This window comes from Mus caroli, unplaced genomic scaffold (assembly GCF_978045245.1).
Source record: "Mus caroli unplaced genomic scaffold, Mus_caroli_1 scaffold_19, whole genome shotgun sequence".
NCBI lineage: Eukaryota > Metazoa > Chordata > Mammalia > Rodentia > Muridae > Mus > Mus caroli.
Genome location: NW_028227274.1, coordinates 46,563,362 through 46,588,501, shown reverse-complemented (window position 1 = coordinate 46,588,501; position 25,140 = coordinate 46,563,362). Strand labels below are relative to the sequence as shown.

The 25,140-nt window shown below is 38.7% G+C and overlaps 1 pseudogene; it reads right to left on the bottom strand.

The window, feature by feature from the left end:
- Positions 1 to 23,762: 23,762 nt before the first annotated feature.
- On the bottom strand, positions 23,763 to 24,714 carry LOC110284534 (glyceraldehyde-3-phosphate dehydrogenase pseudogene; annotated as a pseudogene).
- Positions 24,715 to 25,140: the final 426 nt, after the last annotated feature.

Genomic DNA, 25,140 nt, shown 5'->3' with positions numbered 1-25,140 from the left:
AGGGAGGGGGAGGAAGGCAGGGAGGATAGATGGAAGGAAGGAAGGAAGGAAGGAAGGAAGGAAGGAAGGAAGGAAGGAAGGAAGGAAGGAAGGAAGGAGCAATAGAATGATTCCTAATGATAGTCGCTATCCTCTTAGACAGGAGCCTAGCATAATCTTCATCAGAGAGGCTTCACCCAACAGCTGGTGGAAACAGATGCAGAGACGCACAGCCAAACATTAGGCAAAGCTCAGAAATTCTGCTGAAGATGAGGAGGAAGGATTGTAGGAACCAGAAGTGGCAAGGATGGCTCAAGAAAATACATCGAATCAACTAACCTGGGCTCATGAGGATTGCCAACCACAAGCCTACATGGGCCTGACTGAGGCACTCTGCTAATATGTTTGGATATCTATCTTGTCTTCTTATATAATTTTTAACAGTAAGAGTAGGGGATGTCTCTGACTGTGTTTCCTACCTTTTGAACCATTTCCTCTAACAAAAAGAGAGAAAGAAAGAAAGAAAGAAAGAAAGAAAGAAAGAAAGAAAGAAAGAGAAAGAAAGAAAGAAAGAAAGAAAGAAAGAAAGAAAGAAAGAAAGAAAGAAAGAAAGAGAAAGAAAGAAAGACAGAAAGACAGAAAGAAAGACAGAAAGAAGAAGAAAGAAAGGAAAGAAAAAAAACAGAAAGAAAAAAAGGAAAAGAAAATCACATACACACACACCAAGTGAAGATGTAACTGCTATGCCTGCACACAAAGTTTAACGTCAGTATTAAGCTCTAAATTAAGGTTCCACAGTCCTATAATCTCAGGCAGGAGGATGACCAATATGAGCCAATCTGCTATATAAATAGTTATCAAAATACCAAGCAAAACTATAAAACAAAAAATCTGATGTCCTCAAAACTAAAACTGCAATAACCCACCACAGGATCTTAAGACTTCTGGAGAGTGGAACACAGCTTCTGCTCCAATCCAATTGCACGCGGGACCAGAGACTGCATTAGTTAGGGAAGCAGAAAAACGGCCTGTGTAGGACCACAGGCCTCTTCCGGCTGGACCAGCACCGGGGTACCGTCAGCTACCCACGACCCCCGCCGCAGGATTTAGAGACTGCTGGTGAGTGGAACACAGCTTCTGCTCCAATCTTTAAACAGTGACAACGATAACAACTAACCCCAGAGATTACCAGATGGCGAAAGGTAAACGTAATAATCTTACTAACAGAAACCAAGACCACTCACCATCATCAGAACCCAGCACCCCCACTTCGCCCAGTCCAGGGCACCCCAACACACCGGAAAAGCTAGACACGGATTTAAAAGCATATCTCCTGATGATGATAGAGAACTTCAAGAAGGACTTTAATAACACACTTAAAGAAATGCAGGAGAACACTGCTAAACAGGCAGAAGACAATAAAGAGAAAGCACAAAAATCCCTTAAAGAATTGCAGGAGAACACTGCTAAAGAGTTACAAATCCTTAAAGAAAAACACGATAACATAATCAAACAGGTAGAAGTCCTTACAGAAAAACAGGAAAACACATCCAAACAGATGATGGAAATGAACAAAACCATACTAGACCTAAAAAGGGAAGTAGACACAATAAAGAAAACCCAAAATGAGGCAACACTGGAGATAGAAACCCTAGGAAAGAAATCTGGAACCATAGATACGAGCATCAGCAACAGAATACAAGAGATGGAAGAGAGAATCTCAGGTGCAGAAGATTCCATAGAGAACATCGGCACAACAATCAAGGAAAATGTAAAATGCAAAAAGATCCTAACTCAAAACATCCAAGAAATACAGGACGCAATGAGAAGACCAAACCTACGGATAATAGGAGTGGATGAGAATGAAGATTTTCAACTCAAAGGACCAGCAAACATCTTCAACAAAATTATAGAAGAAAACTTCCCAAATCTAAAGAAAGAGATGCCCATGAACATACAAGAAGCCTACAGAACTCCAAATAGACTGGACCAGAAAAGAAATACCTCCCGACACATAATAATCAGAGCAACAAATGCTCTAAATAAAGATAGAATACTAAAAGCAGTAAGAGAAAAAGGCCAAGTAACATATAAAGGCAAGCCTATCAGAATTACACCAGATTTTTCAACAGAGACTATGAAAGCCAGAAGATCCTGGACGGATGTTATACAGACACTAAAAGAACACAAATTCCAGCCCAGGCTACTATACCCAGCCAAACTCTCAATTAACATAGATGGAGAAACCAAAGTATTCCACGACAAAACCAAATTCACACATTATCTCTCCACGAATCCAGCCCTTCAAAGGATAATAACAGAAAAAAACCAATACAAGGACAGGAACCACGCCCTAGAAACAACAAGAAGGTAATCCCTCAACAAACCTAAAAGAAGACAGCCACAAGAACAAAATGCCAACTTTAACAACAAAAATAACAGGAAACAACAATTACTTTTCCTTAATATCTCTTAATATCAATGGACTCAACTCCCCGATAAAAAGACATAGACTAAAAAACTGGCTACACAAACAAGACCCAACATTTTGCTGCTTACAGGAAACTCATCTCAGAGAAAAGGATAGACACTACCTCAAAATGAAAGGCTGGAAAACAATTTTCCAAGCAAATGGCATGAAGAAACAGGCTGGAGTAGCCATTCTAATATCTGATAAGATTGACTTCCAACCCAAAGTCATTAAAAAAGACAGGGAGGGACACTTCATACTCATCAAAGGTAAAATCCTCCAAGAGGAACTATCAATCCTGAATATCTATGCTCCAAATACAAAGGCAGCCACATTCATTAAAGAAACTTTAGTACAGCTCAAAGCACACATTGCACCTCATACAATAATAGTGGGAGACTTCAACACACCACTTTCACCAATGGACAGATCATGGAAACAGAAACTAAACAGGGACACAGTGAAACTAACAGAAATTATGAATCAAATGGATCTGGCAGATATCTACAGAACATTCTATCCTAAAACAAAAGGATATACCTTCTTCTCAGCACCTCATGGTACCTTCTCCAAAATTGACCACATAATTGGTCACAAAGCAGGCCTCAACAGATATAAAAATATTGAAATTGTCCCATGCATCCTATCAGATCACCATGGCCTAAGGCTGATCTTCAATAACAAAATAAATAATAGAAAGCCAACCTTCACGTGGAAACTGAACAACACTCTTCTCAATGATACCTTGGTCATGGAAGGAATAAAGAAAGAAATTAAGAACTTTTTAGAGTTCAATGAAAATGAAGCCACAACATACCCAAACTTATGGAACGCAATGAAAGCATTTCTAAGAGGAAAACTCATAGCTCTGAGTGCCTCCAAAAGGAAACTAGAGAGAGCACACATTAGCAGCTTGACAACACACCTAAAAGCACTAGAACAAAAGGAAGCAAATTCACCCAAGAGGAGTAGACGGCAGGAAATAATCAAACTCAGGGGTGAAATCAACCAAGTGGAAACAAGAAGAACTATTCAAAGAATCAACCAATCAAGGAGCTGGTTCTTTGAGAAAATCAACAAGATAGATAAACCCTTAGCCAGACTCACTAGAGGGCACAGGGAAAGCATCCTAATTAACAAAATCAGAAATGAAAAAGGAGACATAACAACAGATCCTGAAGACATCCAAAACACCATCAGATCCTTCTACCAAAGGCTATACTCAACAAAACTGGAGAACCTGGATGAAATGGAGAAGTTCCTAGACAGATACCAGGTACCAAAGTTGAATCAAGATCAGGTTAATGATCTAAACAGCCCTATATCCCCCAAAGAAATAGAAGCAGTCATTAATAGTCTCCCAACCAAAAAAAGCCCAGGACCAGATGGGTTTAGTGCAGAGTTCTATCAGACCTTCAAAGAAGATCTAATCCCAGTTCTTCACAAACTATTCCACAAAATAGAAACAGAAGGTACTCTACCCAACTCATTCTATGAAGCCACAATTACTCTGATACCTAAACCACAAAAAGACCCAACAAAGATAGAAAACTTCAGACCAATATCCCTTATGAATATTGATGCAAAAATCCTCAATAAAATTCTTGCTAACCGAATCCAAGAACACATCAAAACAATCATCCATCCTGACCAAGTAGGTTTCATCCCAGGGATGCAGGGATGGTTCAATATACGGAAATCCATCAACGTAATCCAGTATATAAACAAACTCAAAGACAAAAACCACATGGTCATCTCGTTAGATGCGGAAAAAGCATTTGACAAGATCCAACACCCATTCATGATAAAAGTCTTGGAAAGATCAGGAATTCAAGGCCCATACCTAAACATGATAAAAGCAATCTACAGCAAACCAGTAGCCAACATCAAAGTAAATGGTGAGAAGCTTGAAGCAATCCCTCTAAAATCAGGGACTAGACAAGGCTGTCCACTTTCTCCATACCTATTCAACATTGTACTTGAAGTCCTAGCCAGAGCAATTCGACAACAAAAGGAGATCAAAGGGATACAAATTGGAAAAGATGAAGTCAAAATATCACTTTTTGCAGATGATATGATAGTATATATAAGTGACCCTAAAAATTCCACCAGAGAACTCCTAAGCCTGATAAACAGCTTCGGTGAAGTAGCTGGATATAAAATTAACTCAAACAAATCAATGGCCTTTCTCTACACAAAGAATAAACAGGCTGAGAAAGAAATTAGGGAAACAACACCCTTTACAATAGTCACAAACAATATAAAATATCTTGGCGTGACTCTAACTAAGGAAGTGAAAGATCTGTATAATAAAAACTTCAAGTCTCTGAAGAAAGAAATTATAGAAGATCTCAGAAGATGGAAAGATCTCCCATGCTCATGGATTGGCAGGATCAACATTGTAAAAATGGCTATCTTGCCAAAAGCAATCTACAGATTCAATGCAATCCCCATCAAAATTCCAAATCAATTCTTCAACGAATTAGAAAGTGCAATCTGCAAATTCATCTGGAATAACAAAAAACCTAGGATAGCAAAAACTCTTCTCAAGGATAAAAGAACCTCTGGTGGAATCACCATGCCGGACCTAAAGCTCTACTACAGAGCAATTGTCATAAAAACTGCATGGTACTGGTATAGTGACAGACAAGTAGACCAATGGAATAGAATTGAAGACCCAGAAATGAACCCACACACCTATGGTCACTTGATCTTCGACAAGGGAGCTAAAAACATCCAGTGGAAGAAAGACAGCATTTTCAACAAATGGTGCTGGCACAACTGGTTGTTAACATGTAGAAGAATGCGAATCGATCCATTCCTATCTCCTTGTACTAAGGTCAAGTCTAAGTGGATCAAGGATCTTCACATAAAACCAGAGACACTGAAACTTATAGAGGAGAAAGTGGGGAAAAGCCTTGAAGATATGGGCACAGGGGAAAAATTCCTGAATAGAACAGTAATGGCTTGTGCTGTAAGATCGAGAATTGACAAGTGGGACCTCATGAAACTACAAAACTTCTGCAAGGCTAAAGACACCATCAATAAGACAAAAAAACCACCAACAGATTGGGAAAGGATCTTCACCTATCCTAAATCAGATAAGGGACTAATATCCAATATATATAAAGAACTCAAGAAGGTGGACTCCAGAAAGTCAAATAACCCCATTAAAAAATGGGGCTCAGAACTGAACAAAGAATTCTCACCTGAGGAATACCGAATGGCAGAGAAGCACCTGAAAAAATGTTCAACATCCTTAATCATCAGGGAAATGCAAATCAAAACAACCCTGAGATTCCACCTCACACCAGTCAGAATGGCTAAGATCAAAAATTCAGGTGACAGCAGATGCTGGCGAGGATGTGGAGAAAGAGGAACACTCCTCCATTGTTGGTGGGATTGCAAGCTTGTACAACCACTCTGGAAATCAGTCTGGCGGTTCCTCAGAAAATTGGACATAGTACTACCGGAGGATCCAGCAATACCTCTCCTGGGCATATATCCAGAAGATGTCCCACCCGGTAAAAAGGACACATGCTCCACTATGTTCATAGCAGCCCTATTTATAATAGCCAGAAGCTGGAAAGAACCCAGATGTCCCTCAACAGAGGAATGGATACAGAAATTATGGTACATTTACACAATGGAGTACTACTCAGCTATTAAAAAGAATGAATTTATGAAATTCCTAGCCAAATGGATGGACCTGGAGGGCATCATCTTGAGTGAAGTAACACAATCACAAAAGAACTCACACAATATGTATTCATTGATAAGTGGATATTAGCCCAAAACTTAGGATACCCAAGATATAAGATACAATTTGATAAACGCATGAAACTCAAGAAGAATGAAGACCAAAGTGTGGACACTGTGCACCTTCTTAGAATTGGGAACAAAACACCCAGGGAAGGAGTTACAGAGACAAAGTTCGTAGCTGTGATGAAAGGATGGACCATTTAGAGACTGCTGTATCCAGGGATCCGTCCCATAATCAGCTTCTAAACGCTGACACCATTGCATACACTAGCAAGATTTTGCTGAAAGGACCCAAATATAGCTGTCTCTTGTGAGACGATGCCGGGGCCTAGCAAACACAGGAGTGGATGTTCACAGTCAGCTATTGGATGTATCACAGGGCTCCCAATGGAGAAGCTAGAGAAAGTACCCAAGGAGCTAAAGGGATCTGCAACCCTATTGTTGGAACAACATGATGTACTAACCAGAACCCTGGAGCTCTTGTCTCTAGCTGCATATGTATCGAAAGATGGCCTAGTCGGCCATCAATGGAAAGAGAGGCCCATTGGACTTGCAAACTTTATATGCCCCAATATAGGGGAATGCCAGGGCCAAAAGAATGGGAATGGGTGGGTAGGGAAGTGGGGGGCGCTATGGGGGACTTTTGGGATAGTATTGGAAATGTAATTGAGGAAAATATGTAATAAAAATATATATATATAAAAAAAAAAAAAGAGTGCTAAGTTCTTTTACAGAGGTCCTGAGTTCAATTCCCAGCAACCATAAGGTACCTCACAACCATCTGTAATGGGATCTGATGCCTTCTTCTGGTATGTCTGAAGACAGCAACATTGTACTCATACACATAAAATAAATAAATAATTAAAAAAAAATTGAATAAACAAGCGAACCAGCAAAAAAAAAAAAAAAAATCTGATGTCCTCAAAACTAAAACTGCAATAACCAAAAAAAAAAAATAATAATAAAGTAAACTTTAACTGTAGACAGTTTTAATTTTTCCAGTTAGCCCCAGTCCTCATTTTAGGATTTAAAACCCACAGATTATAAAAGGGTATATTGCTCTTTCCTGAAATGCATCAAACTTTCTTTTATGTGGAATTACATAGTATGATTTTTTACAATTATAGAATTCAAGCAAGTATGTATAGCTAATCAAATGCCTTGAAGGGAAGGTATTTTTTCCAGTTTTCCTTTCCATATACTTTCTTTTGTTTCTTGAATATATCTTCTTGTTTAATTTCGGGAAAAAAAAAACCCAACGGGACACAGTTATTTGCATTGAGGTGGGCCAGGCATTTCCAATTGACAGAAGTAGCTTTGGATAACTGAATCCATCAGGGGCATCCTGCTGTAGATGGATGTGCTATGCCATGTTTTCATTTCCTTTTTGTAAAAGAGGTCATGGTGTCCAATTGCAATGTCTTCCAGCCCAGAGGAGGTTGTAATGTTATTCACCACATAGTAAAATGTATCAGGGCAGTTTAGTGAAACACGGTATAGGGTCTCAACCTCTTTTGACACTTAAGAAAAATTTACCTGGAGACAGGGAGACAATACAGAAAGCTGACAACTAAACTAAAAGCAACTAGAACTCATCTGTCAAGCTCACCTTTTGTGTGTTATGTTTCCTTCTGTGCGTTGAATTGAAATTATTTAGAAATGTGAAAGAATAATAAGATACCTTTATGGTGCCTCAGTAATTGATTATAATATAAAAGCATTGCAAATGATGCATATGCTATGAATCAAAATTATGTCTATAAATTATTAAATTGACTGCATATGATAACTCAAGATTGCTAAAGAATGAGATCAACAGATGCTTTTCATTTTAGATACAAGAAATGTGTATGAGTTTCATAATGTCAAGGGAAGTTTTCTTTCTGGTTTTTTTTTTTTTTTGAAGCTCCCCTTAAAAAGTATAAATCAACTACAACCTTGGAGGGAAATGTTTTCAAGTCTCTTTGTTATATACACAAGATACTCTCAGAGTTGAGATTCTATTTTAAACTCATAAGAAAAAGGAAGACAAAAATAAAAGCGTTTGGAATCTTTCCCAAGGGGATTCCATGGATCAAAATCAGGAACGTAAGTGAAGGCAACATGACTGAGATAAGGAAATCAGTGGCAAGCCCTACAGTGCAGTGTCATCTTGCACACTACAACAGTGTGGCGTAGCTGGACTATGGCATGGAGAGTGACAGAGAGATATAAGAACTTGTATCTACTTTTCCACATGCACGTTGGTTATAATTCAGTGCTCTCAGCATGCCATGCTAAGAATTCCTTCCTAGCCTGTGGAGTCATTGAAATGTGCTTCCCTGAAAGTAACTATCCCTTAGGGTTTATTATTCTTACTTTTAATATACGAATGAGAAAGAGGAGGTTAGAAAAACAGTAAAACTTCCCCTGAAATGAGACTGTTATATCTGATCAAATGATTCAACAACTCTTACACAATTCTATCAAGATGGGGAAATTGTTACTGTAAAATATATTTTGTTTCAATCACATGTTTTAGTTTTATCTTCAAAACATCTCAAGGGTCGTAATTTGCATCTTAAATTTACCAGGATGTTTTCAGTGCTCACAGTTAGTTGATACTAGTAGCCTGTATACTCTATTGCTTATCTAAAATTTATTTACATTTTATTTTATGTATTGTTGGTGCTTTGCCTTCATGTATGTAAATGCATCAGCTCGATTACCTATAACCCATATGGTATTATAGGACACAAGAGGGTGTTTAGTGTCTTGGCATTAGAGTTATAGGTTGCTGGGAGTTTCCTTGGGGATACTGGGAACTGATCCTGGAATCTCTGAAAGAATAGAAAGTTCTCCTAACCAATGAATCATTTTTCCAGTCCCAAACTCACAGACTTTCTACTACTCCAGAAGAATAAAACCTAAATATTCTGAAGTTACATGCCACAGAGTAATTCTAAGTTGTATTTAGGCAGTATTAGCCCAGAGACCTATCTGAAACATGGGGCAGTAGAAATGGCGTTCTGATTGTGAGATCAGGAACTTCCTTTTCTCTTCAAGTATGGACGCGACGCATGCTCAGAACAAAAGCCTTTGGGATTTTTACTGAATTTAGGGTTCAAGAGGTTTATCTTTTCTCTCTCTCTCTTTTTTAAAAAAATTTAGTTGATAACCTGAATGATAAATACTGTTGCAAAGTCACAAAAGTAATTGAAATAAGGATATTAGAAAAGTGATCACTTTCGCAAAAAATATTTTATTTTGCACCCTGAAAATAATGACCTTCCTGAAGAACTTTGGTAAATATTTCATCAATGCTATTTCATTGTGCTTTATGGGAATGTGGACAAATAACAGGTGATGTTTGAAGATTTTATGAAACCATAGGTCATGTCATTACCAAGGTTACTCTTTCTCTAGATAACTAGCATTTACTACTAGCCTAGTCAGGTTAAACTTAGCTTTTGACTTTTGTCAAAAGTCCACTATCCTCAAGTTTTTTAAACATTTTCTTTTTAAAAAATATGTTCTCTCTCTGTCTCTCTGTCTGTCTGTCTCTTCTTCTCTCTCCCTCTCTTCTGGTTTTTCGAGACAGGGTTTCTCTGTGTAGCCCTGGCTGTCCTGGAAAACTCACTTTGTAGACCAGGCTGGCCTTGAACTCAGAAATCCACCTGCCTCTGCCTCCCGAGTGCTGGGATTAAAGGCGTGCGCCACCACGCCTGGCCCTCTCTTCTCTCCCTCTCCCTCCCTCCCTCCTTTCCTCCCTCCCTCTGTCTCTGTCTCTCTGTCTCTGTCTCTCTCTGTGTCTCTGTGTCTCTGTCTGTCTCTGTCTGTCTCTGTCTCTCTGTGTGTGTGTTGATAATCACAGAGGCCAGAAGATGGCATTGAATCCTCTAGACCTAGATTCAGTGGTAGTTCTGAGCCACGCAATTTGGTTCTCTGAAAGGGCAACAACACCTCTTAACTACTGAGCTACTTCTATAGAATCCCACCTTCACAAATCTTACCTGCCTTCATTTCAGGTGAGGCTCTCGTCCCTTGATTATTTCAAACACAACACCAATTAGAGGTGTGTGTGTGTGTGTTCCCATTGGTCTGTTCTCCCACACTTCTCCCATATTTAGATGGCAAATTCTTGTTACATTCTACAGTTCTTCTTACAAAACTGTATGGTGCTGGTAATTCATATGTGAGTTTAGCTGATTGAATTATATATCAAATATAAGTTAGCTTTAATGCTTCACGGGGAATGTAGGGTGTGAGTCACCTACCACTGTGAACATAGTCCCAGTGAGTCAGCATGAGTTGCGCCAGAGTGAAGAGAAACAGCACTTTAAGTTCTGCATGCATTTAATATTCAACAGAACTTTGCCTTGGTCTTTCCCTGCATTGCCTAAAGGCGTCTTCTATGATTGCATGGCTCACTCTGAGGCATTCTACTATGGTCTCATAAATCATGGATCTTCCAACTAAAAGAATACAAAGCAAAAGGCCTAAATTTTTTCCACTTACTTTTTTTTTTTTAAAGCACAATAAAGAAGTAAGTCTGCCCCCAGATGAAAGCAGGTAGACATTTATAATGCACTGGATACAATAGCTTAAGAGAAAGATAGGCTATGTGAAACTTTCGACCTTGAATCTGGTAGTGTGAGAGCAGGTTAATACAGAAGATAGAGCTAGTGAACCCTCAGAGTCAGAGGAAAGACCTAAGCAGTACAGTCTTGATATCTAGATCTGAAATATGTAATTAAACTACAGCAGCTTAAGATTCAGTCCCAGATATCTATGCTGCAGCCACTGAGGCAGAATACCACTTAGGAATGGTCACAGAGCAGGGAATCAACTGCCTGGATCTTGCGCGCGCTGGACTGGCCAGCAAGAAGTACGCTGCAACAGGATTCTTCTGCACACGTTTATTGGGAGAGCTTGATTGTAGAGGCTAAGAGACCCTGAGCCCAGAACTGGTGCTGCTTATATAGGCCTAGGAGAGGCGTGTCTCACACCCGGATTGGTTATGCACTATACCTCATTTGCATGTTCCTCATCTGATTGGCTACTCTCTCTCAGTATCTCACAGTACCTCATTAACATACCTCATTTGCATGTCTCATATCTGATTGGTTATTCTCTCAGTACTTTGCAGAGCCTCATTATCATGCCCGGGCCAGGCAGTGTTTTGGCGAAAAAGTTCACTGCATAAGTAAGCATTGGTCGTTTGCCCAAACTTCTGCGTGGTGACCAGCAGTAGCCTGTGCCACTCTGCAACGGCACATGTGGCTTCCCACACCTGGATTTTGGCACACAATCTAAGTCCTAGTTTATGGTGCCTGAGATTAGGGAACAGCTGGCAATTTACAAGGTTCCTCATATAGCTATTTCTTTCTCCAACAGACAAGCAAATAGCTCATGATTAGAAACTAGAGATTTGTTTGTTTTTTCATTTTTATTGGTTATTTTCTTTATTTACATTTCAAATATTATCCCCTTTCCTGGTTTCCCCTCTGAAAAACACCCTCCTCCTATCCACTTCCCCTCCCCTGCTCACCAACCCACCAACTCCTTCTTTCTAGCCCTAGCATTCCCCCACACTAGAGCCTTCATAGGACAAAGGGCCCCTCCTCTTACTGATGTCTGACTAGGCCATCCATCCTCTGTTGCATATGCAGCTGGAACCATGAGTCCAACCATGTACTCTTTGGTTGGTGGTTTAGTCCCTGGGATCTCTGGGGGTACTGGCTAGTTCACATTATTGTTCCTCCTATGAGGCTTCAAACCCCTTCAGCTCCTTAGGTCCTTTCTCTAGCTCCTTCATTGGGGACCCTATACTTAGTTCAATGGATGGCTGTGAGTATCCACTTCTGTATTTGTCAGGCACTGGCAGATCCTCTCAGGAGAGAACTAGATCAGCCTCCTGTCAGCAAGCACTTGTTGGCATCCACAACAGTATCTGGGTTTGGTGATTGTAAATGGGATGGATCCCCAGGTGAGTCAGTCTCTAGATGGTCTTTCCTTCAGTCTCTACTCCATACTTTGTCTCTGTAATTCTTTCTGCGGGTGTTTTGTTTCCCCCTTCTAAAATGGATAGAAGTAATCACACTATGGTCTTCCTTCTTCTTGAGTTTCATGTGGTTTGTGAATTGGATCTTATGTATTCTGAGCTTCTGGGCTTCTGGTCTAATATCCACTTATCAGTGAGTGCATATCATGCATGTGTGGTTTTTTGTGATTGGGTTACTTCACTCAGGATGACATTCTCCAGATACATCCATTTGCCTAGTTGAGTTTTTAAACAAGATGGAATGAACAAGGAAGGAAAACAAATGGATATTCAGTTGGTTACTACTTTAGCAACTGAGTAGAACTCCGAAAAATCCCAAGAGCAGCCCGAGATGTATTTGCTAGGGATTCATAAGAAATTACCCATAGAATTGCACTTGCCTTTGATCTGCATTATTCACAAAGGACTTGTGACATCTCCAGGAAGCTACTACAGCTTTGCTTTCTTGGACATAGAGAAATCCCAAGGCAGAAAACCTCAGTACCATTAGCACAAAATGCTGTCCAATTTGATCTTCTTTATATTTATATCTTAATATGATATACAGGAATAGCAGGGAAACTTTCCTTATAAAGGGACTTAATGGGTAAACTAAATGATCAATTTGATGATTATAGGAATCAGTAGAGCTTCAGGAATCGATAGGGTCAATAGGATCAAGATACAGATCCCACAATAAGAAAATATGAGGGTTGATAGAACATATGTTGTAGGCAGAAATCTGATAATCGCAATGCTTGTCTTTTCCAATATATTTCACTGTCTAATATTCTCCCTTGAGTGCTAACAAGATCTATGAGCACAGGAAATTCTTCTTGATTAGGTTACACTATATGACAAAGGTGCCAAGTCGTTGTCTACTGACAATGATGGTTTTAAGTTATATAAAGTTCTGAATAAGATTCTGGAGAGATATATTAGAGTTTATTCAGAGGCTTTGAAGAGTTAGTTCTGTGTCCCAAGCTGAACACATAAGCAGACTCTGAGAGTAAACAATGGGGGCTATGCATGCCTACCAAGAAAATGGGTTTCTGAGTCCTACAGATATCTTAAACTTGAAGGGGATGCCAAATTCTACGTGAGACAATGCCCTGCTTTGAACAGATAACCTGGCTACCAAGCCTGAAATACTAACTCAGGAAACTGAGAAGATAAATATGTATAACTTGCTACACAACATTATATTTATACATACATAATACATACATACATACATACATACATACATACATACATACATACATAGTGTGTGTGTGCCACTTTTACTAACAGTTTCTTTTTGTAGTATCTGTTTCCAACTTAACTTTCTATGAAAAAAGAATGATAGTATGGTTTAGATCAGCAGTTAGGCTTATCTAAAGGTTTGGAAACCAATGAGACATGATTAAGAGATCATGCTATATTGCTTAGTGACTAGAGTCCCAGCTCTGAAATTAGACTTTCGAGTTTTGCATCTCAACATCACCAATTAAAAACTCTTTTGTCTTTGACAAGTTACAAATCTCTATTTTATAATTTATTCATTTAGAAACTTGTTACAAAATAATAACATTACTATCACAGGATAAATAAGTGTTAAATGGGGTGGAACAAAAAAATATTCAAAAGTATCTTTCAAACTGTAAGATATCCATAAATTAGCAGCTGTTTAAGGAGCATTCAGATAGACCAGGGTTAAATGAGTTTTAGATGGAGTCAGGATGGGTCCAGAAGCAGGCACACAGTTATTTGTAAACAAATAAAACCAAACCTGTGAATAAGAAATGTAGGCAACTTACACATTCACTCTGAACATTGCCATGTGCTGTTTGTTATACCCCAAACTTGAACATAGAGAACTTATTCCCCAGTAGCTCTGAATGTGTATGTCCATTTAATGAAAGGATCTCTGAAGAGTGGTTAAGTTAAATGAGATTGCCAGATTGGACTCTAATCCAGTCTGACACACAAATACACCAGGAATGTGAGCTCACAAAGCCATCAGAGAAGGAAGCCACCTGCAAGATGGGAACAGGCTTCCAAATGTCACAAAACAAAAGTCCTGCTGATGGTTTTCAAAATGTGGTCCTGGACTGCAGACTCTTAGAATACATTTCTGTTGTTTAGGACATCCTGCCTGTGGTATTTGTTAAGACAGCCTGAGCTGATTAAGGCAAGGCTCTGTTATTTCCCATTGTGACTGCCAAATCCTTTCTTCATGCTCCTTTATACTATTGAGTTCAACCAAGTGCTGACCATCCCTGACAGTCTGATGGCAGTCAGGCTCTATGGCTTACTTGCCTCCTGTATTTTTTTCCTTGTTATTTAACTCAGAGATGAGTAAACTTTTCTCTTTCTCTGAACTTTTTAGCATCCGAGTTGTTTTCTTAAAAGAAACCAGACTGTCTGAGGTGAGTTCTGATTTCTGTCAGGTCCTTTCAGAGGTAGAGAGAGTATTAAATAAAAAGACTAAGGGAAAATAAATGTCTCCAAAGAGAATAACAAGTTCAGAGTGGAAGAACTAAGGAAGCTGCTAGTAATATCCCAGTATTTCAAATAGATCCTAGAAGGTGACGAGAACATTAGGTTAGAGCCCAAGGAGCAGAAGGTGCCTTTCCTGCAGAAGTCACTCCCCAAAACATAATTCTTGGATTGTAAAGGTTCATTGCAACAGCAAGTTCATTTGACTAACAGTGGGACAAGACAGAAAGTCTCTGAAATAGGGAAAATGTGAGAAAAGATTTGTTCTCAGAATATGGGCTGTGCCCCCTTCGGTTTTCCCCAAACACATTCAGAAAATGTGAAAAGGTCAAATTGTTTATTATATTATACTAATGCTATGTTTTTCATTTGGTTTGCAATCTGTGGTGTTGATTTGAAAATGGACACTTGGCCAATAACTTCTGGTATTTGGGGGCAAGTGAAGTTGGAGTTTCGATGTGCCTCCGTAGTCTCTATATTCTTTATTGCAGTTGCCTCACAATTGCAAAGTACTGATTTTGCTTAGGAATGCTCTTGATGAAATACAATTGCTAACTTTTTATTAAATATAACTTTTGTGAGTGTGTCATTTTAGTACAATGGGTAGGGAGATGAGCAGTGCACACAAATCACTTTAATTTATGGGATGACTGACTCAAAGGGAAAAGGGCTTTTTTACAAATGTCAAGCGGAACTTGGTCAGGGATGGAATTTTGACTTGAAGCAACAGCTAGTGGGCAATGAGTGGCTCTTTTGAATTGGTTATTTACAGATATGGCCATAAAAAAATGAAAGAAGTGACTTTCTCACTTCAAGGAAAGAATATAGTTAATACTTCAGATTACAACGCTTGTGTAAGTAACAAAAATAGACCTGCTTTTCAATAAACCTGCTTTGGCATGGATGGCTTTTTGCAAGTCTTTCCCGAATATTTTGGCAGTGTTAAAAATTATTGTTCCTGAGTACATTATAATAAACTATTAATCACATTGGAAGAACTGTATAATGCAAGAATCTAATATTTTCAAAATGATCATTAAAATAGGTGGGTAAAACTTTAAAATTCAACATTAAATAATATTCTGCAATATAAAAACATTTGAAAAATTAACATAGTTTTAAAATCCTTAATGAATCGAATATTTAAAGCTATTCCTCTTTGAGATTTTTTATATCGATGGTATTCATAATTACCATTTAGGTAATATGTCCTTGTACCTTTTCTCTATCTGTACCTTCTGAGCCTGTATGGTCTTTATAAGCTTCAACTGCAGTAACACGTTTCAACAGAGACAGAATGTTTAAGCATTCTGCATTCTGTAGTCTTCTTGTATAGGGAATATTTTAAAATGTCTCAACTGTTTTTCACATGCAAGCTATCTTCGATTTCTACTGTAGTTCCTTCACTCAACACCCAGCATGCTGTAACTGTGCACATTTTCATGCTTTTTACAAATTTGCATAAAGTTGCTGATGTGCTCAAGGTTAAGTTAGCATGGTAGCATCCCAGGGAAGACCTACTGAGTAATAAATACATGCAGATGAAACACAGAGACTGTTTTGGGGGGATTCTCACCCTTTTTTGAACTGTTGAGTGACCTAGATGTCAGTGTTTAAAAATCACTGAAAAGATGGCCACAAGAATAATGAGCATAACCTGTATGTGTAATAGTAAAAGACTTCTAAGACACATCTTAGCCGGATAGAAGATTAGTCACTCAGTTGCTACGGCAACAATGAAGAAACCAGAATGGGAGACTTTGTAGGGATTCAGTTGGTAAAAATGTAATAGTATTGCCAGACCTGTCTGTCTGTCTGTCTGTCTGTCTGTTTATCTATCTATCTATCTATCTATCTATCTATCTATCTATCTATCTATCTATCTCTATCTATCTATCTATCTATCTATCTATCTATCTATCTATCTATCTATCTATCTAATCTATTCTCTATGCAATTGTGTGAGAGTATGTGTGTGTAACACAACAATACATATAGTGGAATGAGGACAGTGATTGGGGAGTCAGTTCTCCTAGTCCCCTTTACCACACCAAAACCCCTCTTGCTTCTCCTGCTGTGCTGTCTATTACAGACTAGCTGGTATATGAGTTGCTGGGTAAATCTCTTGTCTCTGTTTCCCACCTCACCACAGGAGTGAGTTCGAAAATTATAAGTATACATTACAACATCCAGATTATTTGGTAGGTTCCAGGAATTGAACTCATGCTATCAAGCTGGCATAAAAAAATCTTTATATCTTTATATATTGAACCATGTAGGAGACCCATGTCTGATAGGAAAGCCAGACTCTTAAAGTGAATAGTCATGCTGCCATAAAGTGATTTAATTTTAATTTTCCTTTTTCTTTATTCTTATGTGACTTGATTGAGCCTAAAAATATTGTTGACACAGCAGCTAAACTTACAAAACATTACAGTTAAGGAATATAGGTATATGATAAATAATCTATGTGTGACTATGGTTTTCAAATAGTGTTAATTCTAACATGCTGTAATCTTAATTTATAGAAAGTTACATGAATGCAGTTGTCATGAAAAACTTTTTGTTTTAATAAAAATGTAATGTTTGAAAAAAATCTTAGAAGCACATCCTAATTGGACAGAGTGAAATGAGTGTGTCCTATGAGGAAGAGGAAAATGTTTCTATGGATGTTGTTTTTTCTCAACAAAGAAAGACAGTGTCTGATTTATAATCTTCTGCCTCTGTCTGAAGCAACTGTCTGAGTCCGTTCCTGAAGACCCTTCTCCCACGCTTCTGCTGGCCATCTGGAGCAGGCTTTCTATAGCTAATCTACCCACCGTGACACTTCCTTCTCCATTTCAGGGCTTCCTGTTTTGTTTTTTTCTGTTGTTGTTGTTTTTATTTTCCATTTCTGCCCTCTCACCTTTCTCTCTAATAAAATAATCATGTTCCCCACTACTTTTCAAATGCTTAGTCATCCCCTCACTTTAATGTGGTCATTTATAACCTTTCCCACCTTCTGCCTGGTAATAGGATGAGATGTCGTCTATGAAATACTTTCTCATTTGAGCCTTACAGTTTTATGAGAATTCATGGTCACTGACTTAAGCTCAGTTATAAGTGATGATGGCATGACAAAGTAGCAGCATTACCATTTTTATAAGCTGATGAAAAGAGCATGAAGGACTAATCCTACTTTATAATTTTAATATACTATAGAGTTTACAATCCCCATGGCTATTTATCACCAGGGTCTTTTTTTTTTTTTTTTGAGCTTTCTACAACTAGGAGACACATTTTAAAGCACTAATAGTATTTTACTTTTGATACAGCTAAATGAACAAAATCTCTCTAAGTTGGTTATGATCATATTTTGTAGAGCCTCTAGTGTTGAAGGAATTTTTTTTAAAGTTGTTTATTTTTAATTGTGTGTGTGTTAGTTGTAGGTGCCTGTTGAGGCCACAAGAATCCCTGAAGCCATAGTTACAGGTTTTGAGATACCTGATAGGGTACTGGGAAAGGAACGTAGTGACTTTGGGTGTGAGTGCCCTTGAGAATGGAGTCTTCTCTCCAGCCACCCAACACTTAATCCAGGGCCTGGATAAATGGCTCAACACGGGATAAGAACTGACTGCTCTTCCAGAAATACCAAGTTATTTTTCACCACCCACAAGGTGGCTCACATCCATCTAGCACTCTAGTCCCAGGGTATCCAGCTCCCTTTTCTAGCCTCCAGGGGCATATGGTCCAGAGTCACACATTCAGGCAAACACAGATATACATAGAAATAAAATAAAAGAAGGCCAAACTCAAGACTAATTTCCTCCAGCTCATGTCACTCACAAGCCTTAGAAATTCATGTATGAATGTTGGTATGGCTTAGGGATACTAGTGTCCATTACCTAAGAATTTTTATCACTCTTTTCCTTTGTTCAAAGAAATTAAAACCTGTATCATTTCATGATGATATGTTGGTTGGATTTATCAGCTCTTATGAATGAATCCAGTTTTATATATACTAAAATACATAATAGTCCTAGTTACAGTTTAACAGCTGTGAACAGACACCGTGACCAAGGCAACTCTTATAAGGACATTTAATTAAGGTTGGCTTGCAGGTTCAGAGGTACAGTCCATTATCATCAAGGCAAAAACATGGCAGGATTTAGGCAGGCATGGTGTAGGAGAAGCTGAGAGTGCTAAATCTTCATCTGAAGGATGCTAGCCAAATATAAGCATCCAGGGAGCTAGGACAGGATATTAAAGTCCATGCCCATGGTGACATACCTATTCCAGCAAGGCTACTACCATAGATAGATAGATAGATAGATAGATAGATAGATAGATAGATAGATAGATGAAACAGAAATTTGATGAAGACATTTCAAAATCTGTAAATAACTCAAAGAAAGTCTCATAGCAATAAATAGAGAAATTTATACAAGAGGCCAAATGGAAGGAGCTTGTATACTTAATTAACTGAGTACAAAGAATAAGTTTCAAACATTATTAGCAATATTTGAAAGATTCAAATCCCTTGCCTGTGTTCAAAGTTAGTAGAATTAATAAAATGGAATTAAAGAAGCAGCAAATAAATATACTTTGGCTGAGGAAGAAAAACTTGAGCCCTCAGGGGGGAAAAACAGTATCCTAAGAGAAATAGTAACCATTGTCATAGATTATTGAAAATTAGCTAGAAGATAATTCCATTCTAAACACAAATAATGCAGAAGTCTCTGTTTCCTTCTTACTGGCCCGTAGGAAGCATATCTGATAGAAAACTGCCTTGATATCATATGCCTGTGTCGCCTAGACAACTGGAAATGCTCAACAGGTACTGTGCCAATGTTTTCTGTGAGGGCATATTTTACTCTAAGTTATCTGAATGAAATAGTGAATAAATGCAGAATACTTGATACTGTAAGTCAGTCATTTCTTTCAAGGTATAAATCTAAGAAGTTATTCCTATCCATAAATTGTTGGGCCATTTTATTGGAAGACATGTCACTCCTGAGAACATGGAGTAACTGAAATATTCTGAAAAGAGGTGTTCCCCCAGTTAAAACTTAACAACGAGGGGAACGAAGGAGCCTTTGTGTTCTTGAATCAGTTATAGCTTTTTTGGCTGTTACTGTTCTTACTGGTTTCTTTTTATGCTCTGTTTTGGTGGCAAGAGAATGACTAGATTTTCTAGCTCTCTCTTCTTATGAGTTGCAGAAGCCCTTGTTACAGATTGCATTCTCAGGCCCTATTGTAATTAACCACAGTCTCTGTAGGTTATGAATTTTGTTGTTGTATAGCATCAGTCACTAGTTTTGATTATGATGAAGAATGTTGCAGTAATTCCGAAGTCTCTTCGTTTAACTTTGGTCCAGCATGTTTGGCAGTGTATATGCTATAAAAATGTATTGCATTTTATTCTGAGCTAGTTGTACTTGGAAACAGAATAATTTGGTCTGCATTAGTGGAGCACACAATGACACATGTGCTCTTTGAGATAGTAAAGTTTAAAAATAATGTGCATTAGTTCCCTTTATCATCTCATTAAGATATAATCCTCCAATCTAGAAGACGTATCATGTTGGATTCTTTTGTGCATGTGTCATATACAATTTTCATAATTTAGATGCAGTCATAGGATCCCATAAGAAAGTACATGATAAAAGATTAACATGGTCAAAATATATTATGCATGTATATGAAATTTTAAAACACTAATTAAAATTATCTTCTTCTTTTTTTTTAACAAAAAGGAATATACAGACTGAGGCAAAGAAGATACAGACTAGACAAATATCAGAACCCAGAGCCTGAAGTGGCCTTCTCCGATTAGGCAATATACCACTTCCTCTGAAGTTCAAGATTTGTAATAGTTTACAGCTGTCAAAATACACTCTCACTTGGTCATAGCAAAAAGTGTTTGTGGCATGGAGATTCTTTGTCACTGTTGATCCTTGGGGGAACAAGTATATGAAACAATTTGAGACCCTAGTTTGAAATTATATAGAGGATAAAGCAAGGATTCTTTGGTCTGACATTTCTGTGTGTAAGTATAAAACTTTTCCTTCTTACCATTCTTAGAAACAACCCATTCTTGTGTTTTGGAGTCCCCTGAACTGTCATATTTGGAGATAACAGACAGAAGATAGAGACTGAGTGTCCTGAACTCAGTAGCTTCCCTAAAGGGCTCTGCTCATGACTTTCTTTAGCATCACTTGTAGATGTAATCTGAAGACTGGCCCACTTTCATCAGTTTTCTTTGCATTGGTGTGCACTTACTTTAGCAAGAGAGTGCATTTTTCCTTGAATGTGCTTTGACATTGACCTCAGTAAAACTAATCTCCTGTCCCATAGGCCAGCAAGTCCTCTGCTGTAAATTTTGCTAGTGAGCAAACATTGCTTACTAACATTATTTTTCTGTTCTGTGTAAACATGTACTTCTGAGGAAGGTCCAGAGGCAGGTTTTCTTTGGGTATAGAACTAAAATAAACAGAGAAACTGGCAGTTGTTACCAAATGCCTGGCTACAGGAATCAACCAATTTTCAAGCATGTAAAAGATATTTTAGATTTGATTGAGAAAAAACACTCTATTTCGTATCTTTGCCCGCCAAGCCTCTACCCACAATGCTCTCACATATTCCTGTCGGCATAACACAGGGCCCAATAGGTGAGCCGTATGCCTGACTGGCCAGGTGCAAGTGTTCATCATAAATCCTTTAGACCTCCGGTTTTAGAATAGAAGGGCTATTGGTCAATGTTTTTTATATCCTTGTGTCTGAACCCTTACTCAAAATACCCTTGAATTATTATTATTATTATTATTATTATTATTATTATTATTATTATTTACTTTGGAACTAGTGGTCATGCACTCTTCCTGAGAAGTTAGTTTTGATGTCATCCATATCCCAGAAGAGAGTTAAATGTCATTATAATACAAGTGTTAAACGTCAATGATAGCATCAGATATTTCTCAGTGGTTGACAGAATGATGGCACTATGTGCTGTGTAAGTAAAACAGATTTGGTAGAATAGTTTCAATTATGTGCCCAAAGGAAGATTTTGTACCGAATGCAGCCTCATCAAATGCAGTTCACTGAGTCTGAAAGCAGGGTGGAAATGTAGTGGAACCAGGAATTGCAGACCATGTAATTTGAAAATGTTCATCATCTAATATACTTTGAAGGTTCTAGACAGGGGCCAGCCTTGTCAAATAAGTTACCATAAAATAAATCATATCTTACTAAGCATAGGGGAGGCAGATTATCACTGCTGTGTTTTGGGTAAAGTGAAATTAAAAAGCACAATGTACTGTAGGGGAGTTTATTGTAATTAAGACAATCTTTTATTAGGGGATTTTTTGCCCAATACAATCAGAACAATAGATACAGACATAACAGAATATTTTCTCATTTTATTTTTTACTTTGATCTTATAAATAAATAGGTTTTCTAATTTCAAAAGATGGTTTCAGTAACTTACTCGTCTAACAGATATTTGTTATTGTTCATAGGCTGTGTGTCTTCTATAGAAAGTATCAACAATAGCATGTTAGTAGTCATAATAATATAAAAAAAAACAACTAAACCCCTTAGTAAATGGCTCCTTTCTTGATAATACCATGAGCTGAGTTAGTTTAATGGTTCTATACAAAAGATGTGAATTTAAAGTATGCCTTATCAAAGCACACCTTCACAGTGATATCAGAGGAGTGTTCATAGGCACAGTTTTGCCTTCCAGGTTCGTGTCTACTGTTTAGCTTTGCTTCATCTTCAGTTAGGAAGCCAAATGAAAAGATCTTCAATTTCCAAAGAGTAGAATTCTTTTCCTTATGGGGACACTGTCCAGATGTTAGTTCAATGGGCTGGTGTTTCCCAGTACAGCTATTCCCTCAGTGTAGTTATATAAGCTGAGCTTGGAGAAAGAGAGAGAGAGAGAGAGAGAGAGAGAGAGAGAGAGAGAGAGAGAGAGAGAGAGAGAGAGAGAGACAGAGAGACTTTTTCATCTATCCATACACAGAACAATTAAAATAGTAGAAAATTCCTCACATTGTAATTTTGACAAAAAAAAAAAACCAACTTACATATTTTTATTGTGTCTGAGCCCAGGATTTGCTGTATTTCAGCACTGGTGGAGAGGAGAGCTGCTTCCTCTCAGCAAGAAGATATTCCTTATGTTCACCAGCAGAGACAAAATGGACACTGTTGAGAGGAAATCAGTGACACAGTGCTATGTAAGAATCTCTTAATCACACTTACCATTCACCGCGTAATCCTGCTTTTTATCTTCCTTAATTTTATTTATTGTTATCCCGTAGACACCTGCCTTTCTTCTTATGAGGGACAAAATGGGTGAATCTATGTGGGAAGAAATCTAGGAGGAATAAAGGGAAGGGAATCCAGAATTGGGATATATTGTATGATGAAAAATACTTCCAATAAAAGGGAAAAAAGTTTCCCAAATACTAGCAATCTAACTGAAAAAAAAAATCCCGAAGCTATATACCAAAATATACAGAAATACATTACGTGCAACCTGGTCTATGTTGATACTGCTCCTAGTTTTGAAAACACTAGAAAGCAGAGAAGGCAGGCATGCAGCATGGAAAAACTGACAGAAACATACAAGAAGAAGACAATGGTGGTAAGCTCTCCAGCCAGACAAACATGATTTCCAGGAGACATTTATAAACTATAATGGAGCTAATATTTGCATGAGAATGTTTTTAAGAAGAAATGCTAGAAGTACAAACAGAGAAACATTAGGAGAAATATTGAAGGCAAGTAGGGGAAAATGACACTTCCCAGCCTTATTTATGTATCTGAAATCGAAAGTGTGTCAGTGATTTTCTTTGTTGGGTGGGCAGGTGCAGCAAAGTGTATTGATGGTATTCAAGAGAGTAGGGAGGAGTCCCTAGGCCCCGCCTGTTATCATGGGCATCTGGGATGGAAATTATGAAGGAGATGCTCAGTGTTGGGGGCTGAGTTGGGCCAGGGACTCCTCAGCAATGGAGGGCCTCTCTCTGGCTCTCACTGTCCTTGCTGGGGTGGGTGGCCCAGGGTTCCTTACTCCTTGAAGGCCATGTAGGCCATGAGGTCCACCACCCTGTTGCTGTAGCCAAATTCATGTTTATACCAGGAAATGAGCTTTACAAAGTTGTCATTGAGAGCAATTACAGCCCCAGCATCAAAGGTGGAAGAGTGGGACTTGCTGTTGAAGTTAAAGGAGACAACCTAGTCCTCAGTGTAGCCCAGGATGCCCATCAGTGGGTCCTCAGATGCCTACTTCACCACCTTCTTGATGTTTTCCTACTTGGCAGGTTTCTCCAGGTGGCATGTCAGATCCACAATGGATACATTGGAGGTAGGAACACAGAAAGCCATGCCAGTGAGCTTCCCATCCAGCTCTGAAATGACCTTGCCCACAGCCTTCACAGCACCAGTAGATGCAGGGATGATGTTTTGGGAAGCCCACACCCATCATGCCACAGCTTTTCAGAGGGGCCATCCACAGTCTTCTGAGTGGCAGTAATGGCATGAACTGTGGTCACAAGCCCTTCCACGATGCCAAAGTTATCATGGATGACCTTGGCCAGCAGGGCTATGCAGTTGGTAGTGCAGGATGCATTGCTGACAGTCTTGAGTGAGTTGTCATATTTCTCGTGGTTCACACCCATCACAAACATGGGGGCATCAGCAGGAGGGGTGGAGATGATGATCCTTTTGGCCCCATCCTTCAAGTGGGCCCTGGTCTTCTCCATGGTGGTGAAGATGCCAGTTGACTCCACAACATACTCAGCACCGGCCTCACCCTATTTGATGTTAGTGGGGTCTCGCTCCTGGAAAATGGTGATGGGCTTCCCGTTGATGACAAGTTTCCCATTCTCAACCTTGACTGTGCCGTTGTATTTGCCATGGGTGGAGTAATACTGGAACATGTAGACCATGTAGTTGAGGTCAATGAAGGGGTCGTTGATGGCAACAATCTCCACTTTGCCAGGTGGAGGGCAGATGGAAGCCCTAGTAACCAGGTGCCCAATACAGCCAAATTCGTTCACACTGACTTTCACTATTTTGGTTCCTGGACGAGGCTGGTACTGCTCAAGAAGATATGGCTGTCTCTGGAACAGGGAGGAGCAGAGAGCGTGATTTTCAAGTTTACAACATGAAGTTGAATTAATAATAATGGGAATCAGGAACCAAAAGGGGAAAACAAATTTTAAACCTGACATATATTGCAAGAAGTAACCTTTTTGCATCCCAGGGCACCAAGTGCCAGCATCCACATATTCTTGCTAACTCTGCTTCTGGAAGTCCTGTTGAAGGTAGAGAATAGGTGTGAGGAGATCGTGCTTTGCATCTTTATTATTAATTATTATTATTATTATTATTATCCAGATTTTATTCCCTTCCCGGTTCACCCTCAGACTGTTCAAAAACCCAT